We start from the raw sequence: 23,964 nt of genomic DNA on the forward strand, positions 1-23,964 counted from the left end.
AACTAACTTTAATAAGTGAAATGAAACTGAGTTCCCTGTGTGGTTTTCTTCATTGTTAGAGCAGGAATTCAAAAAGTAAATAAACATGGGGAGATGTAAACTGTATTTCTAAAGTTCTTCTGGATTGAATAAATGTTTAATAATAGTACTGCTGGGGAAACGTGTAAACCAGTATCTTTTGTACTCCCCTATGAACTCAAGCTTTTCTTTTAAGAATATGGATAGAGCCATGAAGTCATTGTGTGACTGAGCTGAGTGACTATTCTACATGCTTATGTGGGTGTTGGTTTTTATCGGTTTTAAATTTAACAGTTTTTTTCAGACAAATTGTTCAGAGTCAAAAGAGTCCTTGGTGTAAAGGGTTTGTGCATAGTATAGCTGTAAGTGTTTACGCTGTGCTGACTGGATTGGTTTGATTTTGAAATTCAGATACAGCAGAACAGTCATTGTTTAATAGGTATTGTGTTATTGAGACTATAATTCCCATTTTAAAAATTACAAATATTTCAATTTTTTTTAATGAGACTTAAGAGAACATTATAACTCTAGGATAAGGATTGTCACCCTGCATCCCACACCACAGTCCAAGGTGTTGCTGTGGCTAGGGATGTAGGATGCAGCTCTGAGAGGTGGAAATAAGGGAATCTAGGCAGGCTGCTGCTCAGGAATGGGTTGTGCAGCCAAGGCCACCTGGGAGTGACTCCCCACCCAGCACCAGTGTGAGTAGCTCTTGCTGCTCACCATGCCCACAGCTGGGGTTTCAGATTTCTTGCCAGCCTCCACACCATCATAACCCACTGTCAGGCAAATGATGCAGACCGACTGCGGGAATCATGTACGACCTGCTCGTGAGTTACGCGAGGCTGGAGTCACACAGGTTGACCCCCTTTGCTTTTGAAGAAAAAAGAAATGACATTTGTATCTGGCAACTTTCCTGTACATCCCTCACTTCACTGGCCCAGCTGAACTGCAGAAAAGAAGCAGCTATTTCATGTCCAGGAGTGAAGAGGTCTGGTTAGAATTTATATTGTATATTAAAAATGCACATAACTTTTCATGAAAAAACAGGCTAGGTGGACAGTATCAAAATTTTAACAACAAAATAAAATAAATACAGAAAAATAAAATTTGGAAAATATAAACTCATACTTTTTTTTTACTGATATTTTTCCCAAAAAACCCCTTTAGAATATGTGGGTAAAAGTACTGACGAAGGGAAAGTTTGAGTCAGCAATATCTAAGACTGAAAAGGAATGAAAGTGCAGAGTAATTGTAAAAGTATTGCCAAAAGACCTTTATTTTAGCAACACTGCTGGATATTACTATAATAAGGCCCAGATTCTGTTGTACGTATACACTGTTCAAGCCTGACAGCTTAAAAACTGACAATTCAGTTGGTGCCTTTTCAAGGAGACAATTATCAAAAAAGCTTTCTTTGCATCAAATGAGAGACTGGCAGTTAGTATTACCAGTATACTAAAGAGTGGCTTAGCTGAACCATCAAATTTTCCCTGACCCTAACTGAAATAAGCTGTTTTGTTACAAAATATAAGGCATTTTTAGAAGAGAACTAAATATAATCATTGACTTATAGTATCTGGTTTAAGAAACAAGAACATTTGAGGGAGGAAAAAATAAAGAAGAAATGATTATTTCTTCTCTGCTTCTACTGGAAGTCTTCCTTTGTTCATACTTACCGAATCTTTCATTCTTTATTACTGAATTCACTTTATATGTTATTGATGCAATCCATATTCTTTGAGAGTTTTTTTTCCTCCTCCTGCTCACTTTGTCTTTTGGAGGCATAATCTTTGATCTATGACAATAATTTTCACGGCATATGCAGACAGTGACTGTAGGTGGGGAATAAGTAGCATGAGCTGACAAACATGTAAGAAATAAGTCCTCTAATCATGCAAACATGGGATGCGATGGGTCAAACCATGCATTTGTAAGAAATTTTGAATCCTGTGAGTGCTGTCATTTACTACACGTGGGGCTGCAGGTGCCTCTGAGAATCAAGGACTACGTGTCCGATGCCAGGCACTCAGCACTGAATTCCAGCTGTTATTTTTTTTCTTTTCTGTAGACTGGTGACTATACTCAGTTTTCTTTTATTCTCAAGCCAATTCTTTGTGTCAGGCTATTCTCCATATTCTTAATTCTTTGAAGAGCAAAGCATATCTCTCTCAAAATGGTTTTGGGGAAACCCAAATATGTATAGGTATTCCTTTAAGCTATTTTTTCATGCTTTTAAACTATTCCAAAAGTAAGGATTATATTTCTGTTTTCACCGTTCAGGGAGCATGGCAGATGTCAGTCAAGGGGAGCAAGCTAGGATTGGCTCTCCTGAGGGAACTACTCTGTTAGTATTACTTACATGTTGTCTCTTGGCAAACTCATAGGTAGTCTTCACATCATCTAAGAGAAGAGTTTCGTTTAATGACGTACAAAGTATCTCATTGGAAATTGTTGGTAGGGGCAAAAATGGATTCCAGATCATCCATGTTAGCTCTGAGACCATGCCTTCTCCTCTTCCCTGCGTGCAAGCCTTGCCTCTATGACTACATCCACTACGTTACTTAACAAGAGGGAAAGACAATCATCTTTGCAGTAGAAACGAACAGTTCTTCTTCAGATCATGCTCTCCTGTGCAGAAGCTGAAGTAGGAACTACACAGAAAGAAAAAATACTGTTCTGAGCCTGTAATTAAAAATGTCTTTGCACACATGCACAGGGACCTAAAAATCCCATTGTTGAGGCAAACTGATCTCTGGCATTCCTGAAGGTTTGCGTGCTAGGCTTAGGAAGTGCATTGATATTCTTGCAACAAAGTCTGTGGCTTTGTATCCATAAATAAACTTTTAATTTTAAAAAACATGGTAATTCTATTGTAGGATATCATATTGACACCAGTGTGGGTCATCATCAAGGCTGAATCTCAGGATTAGCTATACGGACTTCTGCGTCTCGACGTGATGGAGTAACTGATAGCAATTGTAGGTTGCTATTTCTGAGGCCAAGCAATGTAAGAGGATGTAACAGCTGATGTGCTGATAGGAAAAAAATAATGAGACAGAACAATCTTGGGTTTCATTTCAAGCTACATTAGTGGGCACAGATTTTCTGCTTATTATCCCCAGTTGGGACTCATTCAACTTCTCTCCTATCTCATCTCTTCTCTCTTATCTTGTTCAAATCCCATTTCTTTCACTTAGCCTTCTCAGTAACCCTTCCTGAACTCCTATTTTATTAACATGCTTCTTTTCGAGGTTGGAAAATTTCAGCCCACAAAAAAAGTTGTGAAGAACTGAAAATAGGGTCTCAGACTTGGAAGTTTCAGGTGATACCAACTAGGCTATGATACCAATCCTGTCTATAATAAAGAAAATCCCCAGCAGTGTAACTTCATTGTCTTTCAGCGATGTCTGCTTTAAGGACTTTTTCTTTGATTTGTTCATTCTGAAGATATCTTTTATACTTTTTTACATTGATATATTCTGGGAATATTTCTTTTAACTGTAAATTCTTGACAAAGACTATAGGTGATAGTGTGTGCTGTGCAGTGCTTGTATTTCACTAGGTTTTTCTAACTTTGAAATTAAGCCTGCTGAAGACTTTGGGCTTCCTCTTCTGTATGGCTCCCACAACCATCAGGGAATACGCTGTCTTTGGCATGATGCTGCAGGGTCGTGGTGATACAGCTGAACATCAGAGCTTCAAGAAGAACATTCACCAGGTATTAGCTGTTCTGTGACATACAGTGATGTTCTCTGACATAGTGACATACGGTGATAGCGTAGTGCAATGAAGATAACGTACCAAGTTACAACATATACCAAGTTTCTGCAGATAGGCACTTTAAAACAAACCAAAAAAAAATTAAACTAAACCTTAAACTCTTTACAGAGTTCTCAGGCATTTGCATGCCTTCATGGTAGCCCTTGGTGGGGATTTTGCTGGCCATTGCAGGCTCACACTGATGAGTGTGGGGAACTTGGGGTAGGTGCGAAAAGGGATGCATAGGAAAAAGTTACATGGTTGTTTACAAGGAAATAGGTTCCCTTCCTCCCCCCCCCCCCCCCCCCCAAGTCTCCAGTGAAGAATCTCTGTAAATATCCACATCTTCTTAATATTATCCCGATATCATATAACCTACACTATTCCTGTTTTGTCTGATGTTGCTCTCTCAAACTGCTCTTGCTTTATGTACACACACATGCATGTCTACTAAAAATTTTCCACTGAGATGCCTACCAGCTAAAAAGCTGTAGAGCCACCTCTGTGTGAACATTAAAGAAAACCTATTCCATGTCATTTTTTAAACCACTGAATATAAGGTCTAGAAATGCATGATAATGTGCACACTGAGAAACCAGTGTATTGGATGCTACATCCTGAAATACTTCGTGGTATCTTTTATCACATAACTAAGGAGAACTAGCGAAGATTCAGAACATAAAGCTAGTGAGTCCATTTTTATTTTTAAGAAGGCATTGAATTATTAGGGAAGAATGCATAAGCTGCCATATGAGAAATTGGAAAGACTAAGGTGTTTCTGTTCACAGACTTTCCACGTCCATCTTTACTATTATCATTCAGTATTTTAATCTACCATGAGAGGCAGAAAAAAGGGCAAAAGTTATTTTGTTTGCTATATACATAATCTTTCACGTGTTTACACATATGAAATATGTAAATAAATGGAAACAATTAAAAAAGTCAAGAGTTTTATGGGCTTTTTTTCCTCTAAATCGCACTCTTCGTTCTCTTCTGGTAAATGTTACTAACGAAAGCTTGTAGTGTCATGGGAGCTTCCAGTTTTGGAAGCTGCCCCAAGCTTGAGAGGCCACTTACTTGAAGCTTGAGTTTGAGGCTGAAAGTCAGAAGTTTGGCATGTTCACTACAAAGCTGGCCTTGAAAAAAGCCTATGCACTAAGGGCTGATCTCTGTAGCTTCAGAGGAGCTACTAGCAGCTCATTTATATCTAGCTTCAGTCAGTGGTAGCACGAAAACCATTGTAGCTTTAGCTTTAAATCTCAGTTTGATATAACTGTGCTTTTTTGCATGGATATAGCGCTGATTGTCACCTATTGGATGAAATAGGAATGAAAAGGTCATTTTTCTGAAAAATATTCTATTGGTTTAGGTTTACGGGGTTTGCACCCTGTGTTTTAGAAGTTGAGAACTGGCAGCTTCAACCTACTTGTTGAATATTAGCCAAGATTGTGTTCACGGTGGGATGCTAGGGAGTCCCCTGCTGAAGCTGGGTGCTGTGGGGGTGACTTGCCACAGAAGGTGGATAATTCTTGAATTCCTCAGAATAGAGTTTTTAGTATAAACAATAATCCTATGCTTGGGAGGAAAGTACCTGACAACACAGGAGTGAGATCCTATCCCAACTCAGTCCGGGTCAGTGTGAGTTACGGTGATGATTTCCTTGGGCACAGAATCTTACTCTGTGTATGCAAGAATGCCACTAAACCTGTAGGCAAGTTTTCATGTTAAACTCAGAAGCCAGAAATACCCAGTGCCTGAAGGCTTAGTATTATCTTCCCCGCTCCAGTATGTCCGCTGGGTCTTGTTTATTTGGCAATGGTTTTTTGATCTTGCCTAATGGTAGGAAAATTCTTTTGCGACAGTAGCAGAGTAAGTTGTCGTTATGTTTGCAGCTTTGTTTGTCTCTGCATCTGGACTTATTATACATGCTGTTTTGCTTGACAGAAAGATTAAGCAGACTTGACAAACTCACAGTTGTAACCTTATCTTTGCAGTCAGAAGCCTACAAGTCAGGATAAAAGATATGTTATTAAGACTTGCAAAGGAAAATACCGCAGGAAAAATGAAAAGAAAAAAAATAAAGAAATTTTTGTGCTTGGTTCAACAGCTGTCTTTGCAAGTAGAGTTTGTAGTACTGCATATTGGTGTTATACAAATGCAAGTGATATTATAGGTCTCTCTTATGAATCTTAAGTTTTGTTCTGGGTGTGGTGGCCTCATTGATTGTTTACTGTAACCTGGTGACATCCCATGTATAAATAATGTAATGATTTGCTGCAGTTAAAATAGAAAGGATGACACTGATATGAACCTGAAAGCTAGTAATTTTTAAGTAATTAATTGTAATTAGCTTCACATACTGCATTTCTTATTTCCTCTGACAACCTGGTAACTTTTCTCTTCCCTTATTTTTTATCACTTAAAAAAAGGTTTCTCTCCCTTCTGCAAAAGACCCATGCAAAGAAACTGGTTGTTTACTGAAAAGTCTGTGAAGATATTCACGTATAGAATGGTACCAACTAGGAACCATTAAGATTACCAGCTAAAAGAAAGAAACTGTAAATTGGGGAAAAATCTTATCCTTAATTTCTTGTAGTTATCTTTGCTCTTAATTGTACGAACAGCAGGTAAAAGTTTTTGGATTGCAATGTCATTTTAAGTATTAAGATGCCTTTGAATGGTTAAAATAGCTTCTTGTTCCAGCCATATACCTAGTAGGGTCCAATTATTATAAATCGGATTATTATGAATTCACCTTTCATTTTTGTTTTTTATTTCCTCTCTCTTTCTTTCCCAGCAGAGAGGAAGTGTGAATGAATTGGGTCTAGAGCCAAATGATCCTTATCTGCCCTTGGAATAACTTACTGAGGATTTTAAAGTAAGATGGTGAGAAAAATTTACACTAATGTTTAAGAAGCCTCATGAAAGCCTACAGAAGCCTGACTAAATCTGTGAGAAAGGAAAGAGGGGAATCATTAGAAGTCATATACCAAAGACTGGATGAAAAAGCAATAGTACTTTACTCCCGAATGACACTTTTCAACAGAAGCTCATAAAGCGCTCTGCTGCAGTACCCGTTACTGACACTGAGTAGTACGCTTCTCCTTGAGAAGTCACGTTTATTTTCACCGAGTGTCTACAAGGTGGGTGTAGGATGGGGTACAAGTAAAAGGTTTTGGTTCTAGCATCTGTAGTTGGGGGGAGTGGAACCAAATTTCATTGTAATCCTGGTACTTGTGAAAGTACTTTGAAGCAAAATATATCTCAACATGAGCTAAGAGTGGCAAGCTCTGATTAGTTGAAGAGTGGCAGAACTGCTTCCTCATTAATCAAGCAGCTAACGCTTCTTTGAAGCATTGATTCATGAAAACCTTGAACACGTAATTCATTTAGCTGGACTTCCATTGAGTGTATATGTGAGCTGGTGCTTTATGGCTGTCCCGAATGCTTTCCTCAATCTGGGCCTAATAGGGCTGTATATCCATTTTACACTGAGGCATAGCAAGTGACTTACAGGTGTTTGTTCTTACTATATAAATAAAAGTGAAGAAAAGGATAAAAACCCATGTTTGGAAGGAGGCAGAATAGGCTGTCAAGTGCTTTGTTGCGTTGATGGGATTCTCAAAGTTTATGCTTGAATGTGTCACTGTTCCTGAAAACTAATCTGGTAAGCAGTGTGCAAGGTTGGTTTTTTGTTTTGTTTTGGTGGTTTGTTTTTTTTGTGGGGGTGCTGTATAATTTTAATTGACCTTCTGAGAGAATGGAAGGCTTCTTCATCCTAGCCCTGAATTCTTTCCAGGGTTTGGCATCTAAGCTGCTTCAAAAAAAAAAAAAATAATAAAGCTGGCTTAGTAATACTCGTTCTGACTGTTTCATATGGCATTTATTGATTATGGCCAACAGCTAAGACAAAGCACATATATTAATCAGTCTAAAGAAATAATGTTTTTCTTGCCAACCATGTTGGTAAAGCAAGTGTGTTATGTAGCATTTCTGGCAAGGTAAGCTGTGTGTCCACCTCCTTGGAAAGAGTATAAATGTTGTTCAAGAAAAACTAGGGATTTATTTAAAAGGTTACATTTCGAATTATGGCAGTTAGAGAAGAAGAGCCTCACCTGACAACCTTATTTACCTCTGAGCATTGCATTAATGAGTAATTTGTATGTTCTTCTCCTCTGCTGTATGGCCTTGCTGTTTTCCACAGCTGCCTTATGGTAGCCTTGTCCCCTTGCTTTTTTCTCAAACTCTGCACTCCTATGTTTATATACTGCTTATTAAATATTTATTAAACATATCAAAGGGAATATTATTGGAAGGTGCATAATATGATAAGTTGCTGGCTGCACAAGCTTCTCTTTGAGGTCACCTGAAGGGCTTGAGTGCCTGAAAACCTACCAGTTGTTTTTTAACCCTGCTGCATTCTTTGATTTAATAAAAACCATAGTGTTTCCCTCTATGCCTTGCTTAAACTCAGACCTTTGTGTCGCTTCTGTTGTAGTACTTTAGCCTGTAAGAACACTATAGGCTGTAGCAACACTAAAGACTACTATAACGTTTAAGTAATATAAAATTTCTGTACGTTTTCCATTTTTGTGATATGCTGACAGAGAAGAATAATGAATAAACAATGTGGTCTTGTTAGATGTTAGCACAGGTTTAAGTAAGTGTGTATACAACTGATGTACTTGTATCTTTAGATTTGTGTAGCGATTAGTATATGTATGTTTGAAAGTTCAAAAAGATCTGGATACCAGTGTTGTTAAGTGCCTCTGAAGAGCCTTTTAGTTGTGTTTCATGGAGGTGAACGGGCTAATATGCATCATTCCTGCAATATGTTACCAGTGTTGGATTTCTTATGTGGGAAATAGGATTTATTATTTTCCAGATGTTAGAAATTTTGATTCCTTCCTAGGATGATAATTTGTGCCTGTTTGGGGGTGCAGTTAAAGAAGGAAAGGTAATAAACCAGTTGCAATGACAGCAAGTAGTTTTACATGACAGTAGGGAATTGGCAAGATTTCTTTTGAAGTTGACTTTTGTTAAAGTATGGAAAAGGTCTGATAGCAGAATCCAGTTAATAATGGTAAGGCATCATTTCAGCCACCATGCTACTGCTACCACTTCATTTCTTTTTCTACAGTCTCTTACCTGACAACTGCTCTGTAACGTGCATGAATATAGACAAATACCTTTAGATAAGGTGATGATGTCTTCAGGGTCGAAGCCTTTATAATGGGGCAATGGTTCCACAATCATTATTACCAAATATACCTGCAAGCAGATCAGCCACCAATAAAAACTCAATCCAGATCATGCAGTGATGCACAATCCCATTTCTGCCAATTTAGTCAAAGTACATTGAGGCAGCAAAAAAGCGTAAATCCTTGTTTATGGCAGCTTCAGGAGGACAGGAGGTACTTGATGCCACATAAATCTTCCTGATAAAAAAGTTAACCTGCCAAAATTGTTTGAAAAAATTTGAATTCGTAGAGTTCGCTTATGCTGTGTCATTTCTTCCTTGCATGGGACCTCAGTTTTTCTGATCCAGTTCAGGGAACTTGAAAGTCACACTTAATATATCATTGAACCATGACACGAGATGCTTCTCATGCAGATTTTAGCTAGTCTTTTTGGAGCTAGTCTTAGGTATGCCATACCAGGTAAGAGAATTACACCTCTGAAAGACATGGGCATAGCGAACATGAAGGAAAATGGACAGGAAGCCTTTTAGCCATATTTCAAACTTTAAGTCTAACTTTAGGGTTGGGTGTTCTTTTTTCCCCAGCCTTTACAATTTAGTATGGAAAGATTTGCCTTTTCCTCTCTTTTCCTCTTCTATTTCTTTTTCTTCCTCTAGTTCCCATTACTCCATAGTCTTGGCTGAACAAATTTATTATTTTATTCTGCAGTTTTGCACATACAAGAATTCTTTGTGCTCTTCCACAAACATTACTTATCACAAAATTTTGCTCACAAAAGCCAGCAAAATAAAGCGTGTGAGAGTTGCTAGTGAGTTTTAGTTTTGTGGCAAGATAAGCAAGAAACATTTTAACATTGTCTTTACAATTCTAACATCAAGAAAACAGTTGAAGCTCTTGAAATGTAAAATTGTTTTTCAATTTTTGTTCAGTTGTAACTCCACAGCATCTATAGAAATCTAGTATGGGTTGTGATTTTTTTAAATCAAGATTCTGAGGATGGGATGTGCTGATGTGAATAGAGGGGAAATTTGAGGTGGACTGAATATGGAAGGAGGTTGTGTTCAGGGTTAGATTTGAAGTGGCTGTTGTTGCTGCTTGATTATATTGATGGTATCGAACATGTGAACTGTTTTGGCCCCTACTAAGCCCCTTGGCACAAGCAGATCAATGACTGAGTTCTCATCTGAAACACTTGCTAGACTGCTTTGGCAGCTTCCTTGATATCATGCATTGAACTCTTGTAGTAAAACACTACCAGGCTTTACAGTACTAAATTTCCTGCCTTGCACAGTACGTTATGATAAGTTACAATTGGCTGGGTGGAAAACATCTTAATACTTCTGAATTAATGAGGAAATAATTGTTTTGGGCAAACCAACAACTAACTGGGTCTTCAGTGCACTGATTAAGAAACAATCCAGTGCAAATGGAGAAGCAGTGGAACAATAGGTGCTATTATCGTCATTTTACTTGATTTTTTGAATTGAGATTTATAACTAAACATGGGCTACATGTTCACCATTTAAAGTGGCTTTTGGAACTTGCCTCCTCTGCTTTACAGTACTACTTCAGTTTGGTGCAGCTCGGATGTGGGAGGGGTGATGGTAAGCCTGGGTATCGCTACATCTGGACAAGAACTGGAAACATTGGCCTGTGTTACATAAATATAAGAAGAATATTAATTTATTTTAAAAGCCCTCATTTATTCCAGCCAGAGGAATCCCCAGTGAATAATTATGCAATTAAAAAAACCCTTTTTATCATAATACACCAACCCTTTGTCCAGTAACTTGTCAGATTAATTTAATTAAAAAACAGTCTTAAAAAATATACTTGTCTGCAATTGAAAGTGTGTAATCCCTTGAGATGGAAGTGCTAGTTAAACATGAGTTCAGCCCAACATAATTCTGCCACATTAGTGTGTATTACAATATATTAATTTAGAGAGCAAGTTCCATAGATGACTGATCATTAATGTTTATTATGATTACATTATAGTAATCTTTGTTTAGTCAATAAACATTTATGCTGAATAAAAAAAATGGTGGTGTAGTGTGTCATACTGCAGCCACTTATCCATGTTCAGATAATTTTGTCCTAACGATACAGCAAGCTTACATGGCTTTCTGTTAATTGGGTATACATAAGGCACTTTTTTTTTTCCATGTGCTTGCACTGTGCCAGATGAACGAGTGGATGTGATAAGAAAATAGCTGCACTGTTTCAGACAACAAAAGAGTATTTCCGAAACCTCTTTGCTAGTAATGGGTAGAAATAATCCCTTTACTTTAGTGCTTTCAGAACTGGGAATGGCTGATACATGCAGATATTTATATGCAGCAGGGAAACAACTTTTATTTCACTCTGATGTGCTTAATTCTTCCCATAAATAGATTTTTTTACTCCTTCCAGCAGAGAAGGTATGGCAGGGTGGGGGGAAGAGACCGTGCTTACATATTTCATGGTCAATGAAATGACAGTGCATCACTAGTGTGCTGGTTTCAGCAGGGATAAGGTTAATTTTCTTCCTAGTAGCTGGTGCAGTGCTGTGTTTTGGATTTAGGATGAGAATAATGTTGATGACACACTGATGTTTTAGTTGTTGCTAGGTAGTGCTTACACTAGTCAAGGACTTTTTAGTTTTCCACGCTCTACCGACTGAGAAGGCTGGAGGTGCACAAGAAGCTGGGAGGGGGCACAGCCAAACTGGCCCAAGGGACATTCCATACCATGTGACGTCATGCTCAGTACATAAACTGGGGAAAGCTGGCTGGGGGGGGGGCCGCTGCTCGGGGACTGGCTGGGCATCGGTCGGTGGGTGGTGAGCAATTGCATTGTGCATCACTCGCTTTGTGTATTCTATTATTATTATTATTATTATTATTACTACTACTACTACTACTATTTTATTTCAATTATTAAACTGTTCTTATCTCAACCCACGAGTTTTCTCACTTTTACTCTTCTGATTCTCTCCCCCATTCCACTGCGGGGAGAGGACAGTGACCGAGCGGCTGTGTGGTGCTCAGTTGCCGGCTGAGGTTAAACCACGACAACTGGTTTCCTGGTAGAGGAGGAAAACAAGTGATGGGCCGTCTGTAGGTTCAAAGTATAACCTGCTCTGTTTACTTACCTGCTCCAGTCCTGCGACAGAGGTGATCACAAGCATTATAGAGGCAGGCAAGCTGCAATATACTTTGAGATTGGACATAGTATGTAACTGTGGAAAAATGTTTTATTAGGTGAGTGAGGTCTGCATGGCAGCCTGCACTCCAGAGTTGGCTCTCGGAGGAAAGACAGGAGTGGACAGAGTTGGGTTTATGCATCCCACGGGGGTTGTTCATGGCCCAGGACAGCCTGTAAAGGACATCCCAAACTGCAACACAGCCCCTGCCGCAGGAAGGGAGTGCTTGTGCTGCACTAGGCAGCAACCCTGTACTTTTGTATCTCTGTCCCACTCCAGCATCTGTACTATTTTAGGTAATTATGTTCCAAATTTTCTTATATACAAACATGGGTGTATGTGTAAAAAACCTAATGAATATATTGTTCTCCTCCAAGGTTCTCTCTGAGAGGAAAAATAATTCTGTCCAACAAAACTAAACTTCTAATTTCAGGAGTGTGCTACACAGTGTTTAACATCCTCCCTGCTGAGACTTCACTTTCTTGCACAGTGTAGCAAATGTTGCTTTATCTATTTTATATACAGTGGATGTTTGCTTTAAATGAATGCAGTGCTGGTTAAAAATTACCGAATTGATGGCATCAGAAACTGAAGTCTGATTTATCATCAGAACAAGTAGCATGTATGCACCTCCTCCCTTCCTTTCAACATTAATAAATTTTTGTTCTAAACAAGGTTTGAACCAACGTGTGTTAAGAGGATGCTTCAAAATTACATTTATCATCTTTGATAAAAATGCGTACCCTTTCTGTTAAGTTACTGGTCTCTCCTATCTTTGTCGCTATACATCCATGCGGTGAACATAGAGTTTGCTTTGTATTCACATTGAATTCACGCTGGTAACTCGGTGATGAAAATTGTTTACATACCAGGTTATTGAGCCATCAAGCTTCACCAAACGCTTTATCACAGATGAAAACTGTTGCTTAGAAAATTACAGTTCTGATTGCCAGTATAATTGTAAGTACTAAGGGAATACAAATACATTTACTCATTCAGTCAGGTTTCATCATTAACAGTTTAAGCAGAAAAAGTATAGTGGGATGAATTCTTAAGCCTTAATAATTTAGGAAGTTATACCAATAAGAGAAGATCTGTCTGCAAGTTTCAGACAGAATTCTGTTCTAACAAATATCAGAGTAGCAGTAAGAAATGTAATGGACTAAAGAAACACCGTTTCTGCAGTTACGGACTTTTCATCCCCTTTGTTCCTGGAGGGTCTGCAACCTTGGAGGTTCATTTATTCATGTGCAGCCTGAGAGCTCAAAATCTGATTGTGCCCAGAATGGGAGAGAGGAGAAGAGAAGGAACTTCAGGCAGGAGAACTTGGACATCAGCAAAGCGGAGGTCTGCGTTAACCAGCAGATTTGGTGGTGGTTGCAGGTGAAAAATTATGCACAGAGGAACTAAGCCATGGTGAAGGAACTAGGGAGCAGCTGGAAAACATGAGTCATGTTGGAAAGGAAAACAAAGAGATGAACAAAGGGGAAGGACAGACAGAAAGGAAGAGAAACAAAGAACTTGGTGGATGGGAAGACAGGAACATAAAGTGAGAGGAGTTAAATCAAGGGAGGAATAAAAAGCCACTTGAATGGGCACAGAGAAGTATGACTAAAAACACAGTCATGGAGGGAACAGCAAGTAGCCGGTCACTGACTCCCCCTCCTTCTTCACACGGCCAGCAGAGAGTTGGCATTTCGCTGAACGGAAGACAGGATTACCCCATCCCATCTCTAAGTGGGAGTGTTAAAAGAGTCTAAGCACAAAAAGCCAGAGGCGAGTTGCCAGCAAAAATTGGCATCAAAACCAGAGTCCCTGGACCTAAGAGCAGTAATGCCTGGGAGTAAGGAAGTAGGGTTTGGGGTGCAGGCTCGGTAGGGAAGTCATGCACTGCGGGGATGAGGACCATAGAAGTGCCAACTACCTGTAGCACGCTGTCCACAGTAATTGCTCTGCCAAGTTGAGACACCAGCCAGGATTTCTGCGTGGTGCTAGGCTATGCTGGGTGGCGCTGCCATGTAGAGTTATTTTTTCGTGGCCCAGATTTACAATGCAGATGTGCTCAGAGTGGCCCAGATTTAAAATGCAGATGTGCTCCGAGTGGCCCAGGCATTGGAGGAGCAAAGCCACGTTTCCGTGTGGCTTCAAAACTCCAAAGAAACAAAGAAATTCAGGTGTTTGGGGGGGTTGGGTAATTAAAGAATAATGCTTTAGTATTTATCCAGGAGTAAATACTGAAAAAACTGCATGAACTTGGGCTTCTTTCTAAGTTTAGGACAATATATACCATCACCAAGTAAATGTTCTATTTTCCAAGCGCTGAATGGATGAGCCTAGTAGAAAATTGCTTTCAGAGAAATCAGTGCTGTTTGATCAGTGTGTAACTTGGTATGATAGAGCACAGAGGCTTGTGACAGGGAGACTGTCTTCCTTTCTTTCTGATTTTCAAGGTGGTGTCTCAGTCCATCGCAGGAATTAACCTTTGTGTGTGTTCCTTCTCTGATCATTATATGAAAAGAGACTCAAAATCACCCAAACTAATGTGATACAGAAAGGATAAAGTCTTTGGATTCTTTTTAAGGCCATATGCATTTAATTTTTATTTTTACTCTTCCATTTTAACATAATATTTTTCATCTTAGCCTTAAAAACAGATAAGTTCTTACCTTATTTCTGGGACAGGGAAGTGATACTACAGCACAGTATTATTTTGTATGGAGATGGGTAGTTTTAACCATTATAAATTCTTTACTGCTTTTGTTAATTCTGAAAGAAGAGGTGTCAAATTAACATGTAAGAACCCAAACCATGTTAAAATTTATGCACAAGTTTAATGCTGAATAGTTGCAGGATTATTTCTAATATTTTGCTTCAAATTGTAGCATGACATTTTTGTGTGTTGAGTGATATGGAAATCAATTTATATAGATGCAATTAAGAATAGCAATTATGCGTTTAAAGTTGATTGACGTACCCATACATAGTTGGATAACCTTTTGTAAACTTGCATTGAACTTTTCAAAAATAATAATTTTCTAATTGTAAATATTAATTTACCAACCTGTGTATCATCATCCTTCAAATTATTTTTTTGTTTGTTTGGGTTTTTTTTCAATTTGCTGAATTATTTTTTCCTTTGAAAATGAATTTTTCATGGAAAGTTTGGTTAAAAATGTTTTGACATTGTAGGGAAATGTGGCCAGTTCTAGGAATTTGTGTGTATTTATCTTTACTGCACCAAAATCAATGGAACTTATTACAGTAGTAAAATTAATTTGGGATTAGAGCCCAAATGGAAATTTAATAAAATTAAAGCTGTTTAAATTTTCCTGAATTTCAGGGTTCAGTAATGCTTCTTAGCAATATTGATGTGTGGAAGTAACACTAGAATATTTACTTTTCCAGGCTTCACAGTATTTTTGTTTTGAAAAGGGTATTTCGGTTCTGTGCAAAACTGGAGATGCAGCCGTGCAGCTTTGCTTCCTGCATGCAAAGCCTCCTTGTGCAGCTGGCATCCTTGCTGAGGGCGGGAGTCCGGACTGTAAGGTGAATCTCTACTGGCTCTCAGTGTGGAAGGAGACGTCATTGCAGCAAACAGGAGACTTCCTTTATTTTAAGAGCGGTTTCATCCATCCGCCTCTTTTTTTTTTTGCTTACATACTTCCCATTTCTCATCTGGTCAGCATGGTGGGTGCAGTTGGGTGTTTACATCGCACATCTACAGATCTCTATCACAGAGTATAGGGCTGACTTTAGGGCCCTCTATATTCCCCGAAAGATGCAAGCTGCTGTCAGATGTAACGGAGAGTGTGGCTGCAGGTTATAGGCTCCCTCTTCTTTCATCCCTTGGTGTTGGGTGACGGTACAGCAGCAAGCAGGGCTGTACCACATCTCCTACCTACCTACAGCCTCTCTCAGTGTGCAGTGGTGGCAGCGCGTTGCCCATTATCATGATGCTAGGAAGGCAAATGAGGCACCAGCTCTCACAGGAAAACTGGTAGTTTTTTGTTTATTTGTTTGTTTTTTTCCCTAGGGGAAATACTATACCAGATGCCTTCAAAAGTTTGGGGGAATCTGGGTCCTATGAGTAAACCTCTGCTACTTGTTTGGTTAGACATACAGTATAAACAGCTGCCTGACACAAAGAAAGAAGAGAAGAGAGAGAGAGTAGAGGGAGAGAGAGGAAGGAGGGTAGCTGGGAAGTGTTAGTGTGGCAGCTATAGATTTAAAAAAAAAAAAAAAAACACCAAAAAAACCCACCAAAAACCCCCAAAACCAGACCCCCTACCTGCTGCCAAGTGAAACTTAAGAGTTTCTATGGTCTGATAATTTGCAGAAACTCTAAAGAAGAATTGATTTTTCCATCCCTGGAGGTATTTAAAAGACGAGTAGATGAGGCACTTAGGGACATGGCTTAGTGGGTGGTGGTGTTGGGTCGACGGTTGGACTCAATGATCTTAGAGGTCTTTTCCAACCTCAATGATTCTATGATTCTATTTTCACCTGCGATGCAGATCTCAAATAACTCCAACGTTAACAAGTACTGGTGTTTTAAAATGAGTGAGGATGTACTCCATGCCCTCAGGTTGCCCACCCCCACAGCATTTTACACAGAAATGGGAGCAGAAGCTGGGAGAACAAGAAGAGTCGGCTGGGCGTTGGTGCTGCTGCAGCAGAGGCAGCCGGGAGTTCGGGGACAGGGAGCTTGTTGGAGGAAAAGGCTGATCTGTGAAGAAGTGGTGAGCAGTGGAGGAACACTGACATCAACTGTATTGCTTGTATTACTTGGGTGTACAACTGCTCTGCTGCTGAACCAGAGTTTCCTTTTTAAAAGCTAATCCATGCGTTGTGTGTGTGGAAGTACAGTAATCCTCTTGATTTTATTTATTCTGTCACAAAAATTGGTGTAGGTTGTGGCAGACCCTCTGAGTAGCAAGGCAGGCTTTTGACATTAGCTGAACTAGACCCAAATCAGTCCTTAAAATAAAGGAGGCCCAAAGAACCACAGCCCTGTATGCTCTCCCTGGCAGTCGGTCCTCTTAGCGTCTACTTCCTATGCATGGTCTAGCTGATTTTTCACCAATGTATTGCCAACAGAGAATGGTAGGTCAATAAAGAATATCATAGAATCATAGAATAGTTTGGGTTGGAAGGGACCTTTGAAGGTCATCTAGTCCAACCCCCCTGCCGTGGGCAGGGACATCTTCAACTAGATCAGGTTGCTCAGAGCCCCGTCCAACCTGACCTTGAATGTTTCCAGGGATGGGGCATCCACCACCTCTCTGGGCAACCTGCTCCAGTGTTTCACCATCCTCAGCGTAAAAAATTTCTTCCTTATATCTAGTCTAAATCTACCCCCCTTTAGTTTAAAGCCATTACCCCTTGTCCTGTTGCTACAGGCCCTACTAAAAAGTCTGTCACCATCTTTCTTATAAGCCCCCTTTAAGTATTGAAAGGCTGCAGTATGAAATATGAAAATAAATATCAAAATCAAGTCAAATATCTGAAACAAACCGCTAATGAAGAACATGGACTTTGGTTTTGGTAGACATTGTGTAGGAAATACACTGAGGAAAAATACTATTTAGTACAGACAAACTATGGGAAGAAAAGCAGGATGCTTTGAATACACTTTTCACGAGTACATTATGCACTCAGCTCATATGTTGCTGTGTTTATAAATTCCATAGCAAAGTTACTGCAGTATTATAAATAATAAAATAATCTGAAGCCACTTTACCTGGTTTTGTAGACGATACCCCTTAGCAAATGCTGGGTGTACGCAGAATTCTCATCCTATCAAAATGTAAATTGCAGACTGATGTTACATGGTGAGCTGTGTCACACCTTTTGAAAGTAACAAGGAATATCAGTGGAAAGCAAGAACATCAGGAAAAAAAAAAGAAGAGAAACCACACTATTTAAATTTGAAGAAGAACATATCTGACAGCTGAGTGAACAAAAAGAATAGGCATCAAAGACGTCTGCGCCTTGACAAATGTTGGGAGGAATCCCTTGCCTTTGTTTGTACTATCTGTAGATGAGAGTTCATTATCAAGCAGTTCTGCGTGCGTGACTGCCTTCATTTTCAATAAAGTAGTGCTCTTTTTGGGATGTCAGTAAGTAATAACCTTGCCTGTGGAGGGATATAGGATGTGGTATTTTGTAAAGTACTTCCAAATTTCTATTATTAATGAAAGGCTTGTAGTTTGGCTCTTTTGGGGGCTTTTTTTACTGCCTTTTTGGCGGGGTGTGGTGGGGGAAGGCACTAAATCTGACAGTTTACTAGAAACAGTGATACGTGGCATGGAACGCGATTAAGGAGATTATGTTATCACCTAGGAACAGAGAATGCTGCGGTCAACAGGAAATCAATTTCCGAGGGTGCTACAGTAAATTTGTCTTGTGACTGGAAACTTTCTAATTGCTGCCTCAAGGGAGCAGTAAGCTGAAAACCAGGCAGATGGTTTCTCCCCCATTTCCCTTCTTCTTTGAGTCTGTCTAAATTATTTCTAGCTTCCTGGTAACTTTGTGTGTTAAATGTTTGCAAATGTTTTAACACTATCATAGTTGCTCTCGCTTGTAGAGTAACTTTGGTGTTCAAAAGCCAGATGTTTTTCAGCAGGTTTTGAGAGAGATTTACTACTGCTAAGTATAGCGTTAGCAATTAGTATGAAGGAGAAATTGTATTTCATTCAATGCTATGCAGCAGAAGGATTGTATATATTTTTTTTTTCTTCAAGCTCAAGGAGATGGCTTTTTTTTCTGTTTGTCCTGGTTTCGGCAGGGATAGAGTTAATTTCTTTTCTAGTAGCTGGTACAGTGTTTTGGATTTAGGATGAGAACAAAGTTGATAACGCACCGATGTTTTAGTTGTTGCTAGGTAATGCTTACACTAGCCAAGGACTTTTCAGCTTCCCATGTTCTACCGACTGAGAAGGCTGAAGGTGCACAAGAAGCTGGGAGGGGGCACAGCCAAACTGGCCAAAGGGACATTCCATACCATGTGACGTCATGCTCAGTACATAAACTGGGGAAAGCTGGCCGGGGGGGCCGCTGCTCGGGGACTGGCTGGGCATCGGTCGGCGGGTGGTGAGCAATTGTACTGTGCATCACTTGCTTTGTGTATTATTATTATTATTATTAACATATTATTATTATTATCATTTTATTTCAATTATTAAACTGTTTTTATCTCAACCCACGAGTTTTTCTAACTTGTGCTCTTCCAATTCTCTCCCCCATCCCACCGGGTGGGGGGGAGTGAGCGAGCGGCTGCGTGGTGCTTAGTTGCCGACTGAAGTTAAACCACGACAGTCCTTTTTGGCGCCCAACGTGGGGCTCGAAGGGTTTGAGATAATAACAGGTTAACCGGAGCGTATTAAAGAACTTATATCTGTTAGTAGTTGTGGGTCACAATGTTGGTTTCTCTGTTCTCAATATTGATTTGTATAATCTGCATCGCGCTCTTTTTCCTGCTGTACATGTTAAAGATTGGTGTTGGGTTTTGCAGTTTGCTGTGGTCTGCAGTGAATAGTAATGTCTCGCTTGTGAGGTTTGTTTTTAGAACATTGACCTTGACATTAGTGTGGTATGTAAACTTCGCAATGAAGCCGTTACTGTACCACGGAGATCATTTCGTGGAGACAACTAGCAATTGCAGTAACTTTTCTGAGAGTTTTTTTACGGAGGAAATACAGAATGGCAGGGTCACTACCTTCTTCTATAATGTTTCCTCCTTCATTACAGTAATTTTTCAGTATTTTGAACATCCTTGGGCAGTTAAGATACTTCTATTAATACTTCTTGGGAATACTGTTTCGGTTTTGTCTAAAGTTGGTAAGCAATTTAAGAATATCATCCAGAGATCTGCCCCAAGGCTGAATAATTATGAGTGGCAAGGTGTGTGGGACAAGATGGGCAAGTACCTAGGCCAATGGGCACCCCCAGTGTTTTGGAACTTCACCCCTGAGCAAGTGCAGAATCCTGAAAAGTTAGTAGAATATTTGGAAAAAGTATGCTGTCACCCTGGCAACTCCAGAGAGATGCAGCTCATTGCAACGTGCTGGGGCCTGGCCCATGCCTACCGAGCCCTGTTCAACACCATTCAGTGCCCTCAAAGGGAAGGGAAGGTCTCTGGCTCTGACAGTAAAACGACACGCACTGCGGCCACTCAGACCCGGGCAACGCGCCCTGCGGCCACTCCGACCCCAGCGACAGGCCGTGCAGCCACTCAGACCCCGGTAACAGGCCCTGCGGCCACTCAAACCCGGGCAACACGCACTACGGCCACTCCAACCCCAGCGACATGCACTACGGCCACTCAGACCCCGGCGACATGCACTGCGGCCACTCAGACCCCGGCGACATGCACTGCGGCCACTCAGACCCCGGCGACATGCACTGCGGCCACTCCAATCCCGGCGACATGCACTGCAGCCACTCAGACCCCGGCGACATGCACTGCGGCCACTCAGACCCCAGCGACATGCACTGCGGCCACTCCAATCCCGGCGACATGCACTGCAGCCACTCAGACCCCGGCGACATGCACTGCGGCCACTCAGACCCTGGCGACATGCACTGCGGCCACTCCAATCCCGGCGACATGCACTGAGGCCACTCCAGTCCCGGCGACATGCACTGCGGCCACTCAGACCCTGGCGACATGCACTGCGGCCACTCCAATCCCGGCGACATGCACTGAGGCCACTCCAGTCCCGGCGACATGCACTGCGGCCACTCAGGCTCCGGTGACATGCACGTGCACTGTGGCCACTCCAACCCCGGCGACAGGCCCTGCGGCTACTCGGACTCCGGTGACATGCACTTGCACTGCGGCCACTCCAACCCCGGCGACATGCACTGCGGCCACTCCAACCCCGGCAACAGGCCCTGTGGCTGAACCAAAGAACCAGCCTGTGCCGGTATCAGTCGCCCCTGTACACAAGAAGAAATTTTGGAAGCGGAAGTCGGCTCGTTTAGTAAGGGAGGAAGAAGTTTCTTCTAAAAGGGAACTGGAGGAAGAACTGTACGAGTACCCTGGAGAAGGGCCATCACGAGAACGGGAGGAGGAGACCCGGCCGCTGATCGGGGAGGAGGAAGAGGAAGAACTCATAAACGAGGCAGTGACCACCCGATCTCTATCCCTGAGTGAGTTGCGAGATATACGAAAAGATTTCAGCCGTCGTCCAGGTGAGCATATTGTCACCTGGCTGCTCCGATGCTGGGATAATGGGGCCAGTAGCCTGGAATTAGAGGGTAGGGAAGCCAAGCAGCTGGGATCCCTTTCTAGGGAAGGGGGCATTGACAAAGCAATTGGAAAAGGGACACGTATCCTCAGCCTTTGGAGGCGACTCTTGTCAAGCGTGAAGGAAAGGTATCCCTTTAAGGAAGATGTCATATGTCGCCCAAGCAAGTGGGCCACCATGGAGAAGGGTATCCAGTTTCTGAGAGAATTAGCTGTGCTGGAGGTGATTTATGGTGACCTGAACAATAAACAACTATCCAAAGATCCAGACGAAGTCAAGTGCACACGACCCATGTGGCGGAAGTTTATAAGGAGCTCACCATCGTCATACGCCAATTCATTGGCAGTGATGACCTGGAAAGATGGAGAGGAACAAACAGTGGATGAATTGGCTAGTCAACTCCGACAATACGAGGAAAGTCTTTCTTCCTCCATCGTCTCGGCTGTGGAGAAACTGTCCGAAAAACTGTCCCGGGAGATCCAGCAACTCAGAGAGGATAGGTCCTACTCCTCACCTGTACGGACCAGTATCTCGGCTATTAGAAGTAAGCGTTCTTTTGCTCAAGAGAGAGAATATAAAGGGTACACACCACGGGGCACCCTATGGTTTTATCTGTGTGACCACGGAGAGGACATGAGGAAGTGGGATGGGAAACCTACCGCAGCCCTAGGGGCACGGGTACGCGAATTGCAAGGGAAAACAATCACAGAAAGAGGTTCTTCCAGGAAAATTGCTGCTCCAGTTTCCAGCGGGCAGTTCCCCAGAGAGAGTAGAAGGGCTGATCTTACTCTTGATCTTAATGAAGAAACTTCTGACCCGTACGTACAAGAAATGAGAAATGAATACTGTGATGAGGATTAGAGGGGCCCTGCCTCCAGCCAGGGGGAGGAAAGGGACAACCGGGTTTACTGGACTGTGTGGATTCGGTGGCCTGGCACGTCAGACCCACAGAAGTATAAGGCTCTGGTAGACACCGGTGCACAGTGTACCCTAATGCCATCAAGCTATATAGGGGCAGAACCCATCTGTATTTCTGGGGTGACGGGGGGATCCCAACAGCTAACTGTATTGGAAGCCGAAGTGAGTTTAACTGGGAACGGGTGGCAGAAGCACCCCATTGTGACTGGCCCAGATGCTCCGTGCATCCTTGGCATAGACTACCTCAGGAGAGGGTATTTCAAGGACCCAAAAGGGTACCGGTGGGCTTTTGGTATAGCTGCCTTGGAGATGGAGGAAATTAAACAGCTGTCCACCTTGCCTGGTCTTTCGGAGGACCCCTCTGTTGTGGGGTTGCTGAAGGTCGAAGACCAACAAGTGCCAATTGCTACCACCACAGTGCACCGGCGGCAATATCGCACCAACCGAGACTCCCTGATTCCCATCCATAAGCTGATTCGTCGACTGGAGAGCCAAGGAGTGATCAGCAAGACCCGCTCACCCTTTAACAGTCCCATATGGCCAGTGCGGAAGTCTAATGGAGAGTGGAGACTAACAGTAGACTATCGTGGCCTAAATGAAGTCACACCACCGCTGAGTGCTGCTGTGCCAGACATGCTAGAACTTCAATACGAACTGGAGTCAAAGGCAGCCAAGTGGTATGCCACAGTTGATATTGCTAATGCGTTTTTCTCAATCCCTTTGGCAGCAGAGTGCAGGCCACAGTTTGCTTTCACTTGGAGGGGCGTTCAGTACACCTGGAACCGACTGCCCCAGGGGTGGAAACACAGCCCTACCATTTGCCATGGACTAATCCAGACTGCACTAGAACAGGGTGGAGCTCCAGAACACCTGCAATACATTGATGATATCATTGTGTGGGGCAACACAGCAGGAGAAGTTTTTGAAAAAGGGAAGGAAATAGTCCAAATCCTGCTGAAGGCCGGTTTTGCCATAAAACAAAGTAAGGTCAAGGGACCTGCACAGGAGATCCAATTTTTAGGAATAAAATGGCAAGATGGACGTCGTCAGATCCCAATGGATGTGATCAACAAAATAACAGCCATGTCTCCACCAACTAGCAAAAAGGAAACACAAGCTTTCTTAGGCGTCGTGGGTTTTTGGAGAATGCACATTCCAAATTACAGTCTGATTGTAAACCCTCTCTATCAAGTGACCCGGAAGAAGAACGATTTCAAATGGGGCCCTGAGCAACGACAAGCTTTTGAACAAATTACAGAGGAGATAGTTCATGCAGTAGCCCTGGGGCCAGTCCGGGCAGGGCAAGAGGTAAAAAATGTGCTCTATACCGCAGCCGGGGAGAACGGCCCTACCTGGAGCCTCTGGCAGAAAGCACCAGGGGAGACTCGAGGTCGACCCCTAGGGTTTTGGAGTCGGGGATACAGAGGATCCGAGGCCCGCTATACTCCAACTGAAAAAGAGATATTAGCAGCATATGAAGGGGTTCGAGCTGCTTCAGAAGTGATCGGCACTGAAGCACAGCTCCTCCTGGCACCACGACTGCCGGTGCTAGGCTGGATGTTCAGAGGGAGGGTCCCCTGTACACATCATGCAACTGATGCTACATGGAGTAAGTGGGTCGCACTGATCA

The 23,964-nt window shown here is 41.8% G+C and overlaps 1 protein-coding gene across 3 annotated transcripts in view; it reads left to right on the plus strand.

Annotated features, from left to right (window-relative positions):
* ARHGAP8 (Rho GTPase activating protein 8) overlaps positions 1-23,964 on the plus strand; it is a 91,807-nt gene that overhangs the window by 2,190 nt on the left and 65,653 nt on the right. Inside the window, exon 1 of one of the 3 annotated variants that reach the window (XM_076344088.1) lies at positions 3,714-3,739. The exons of the other annotated variants lie outside the window; for them this stretch is intronic. The gene's annotated coding sequence lies outside the window, so the exon portion shown is untranslated. Of the gene's footprint in view, positions 1-3,713; positions 3,740-23,964 lie in introns of those variants that run through there. 3 annotated transcript variants of the gene reach the window in all.

Source organism: Aptenodytes patagonicus, chromosome 1, assembly GCF_965638725.1.
Source record: "Aptenodytes patagonicus chromosome 1, bAptPat1.pri.cur, whole genome shotgun sequence".
Taxonomy (NCBI): domain Eukaryota; kingdom Metazoa; phylum Chordata; class Aves; order Sphenisciformes; family Spheniscidae; genus Aptenodytes; species Aptenodytes patagonicus.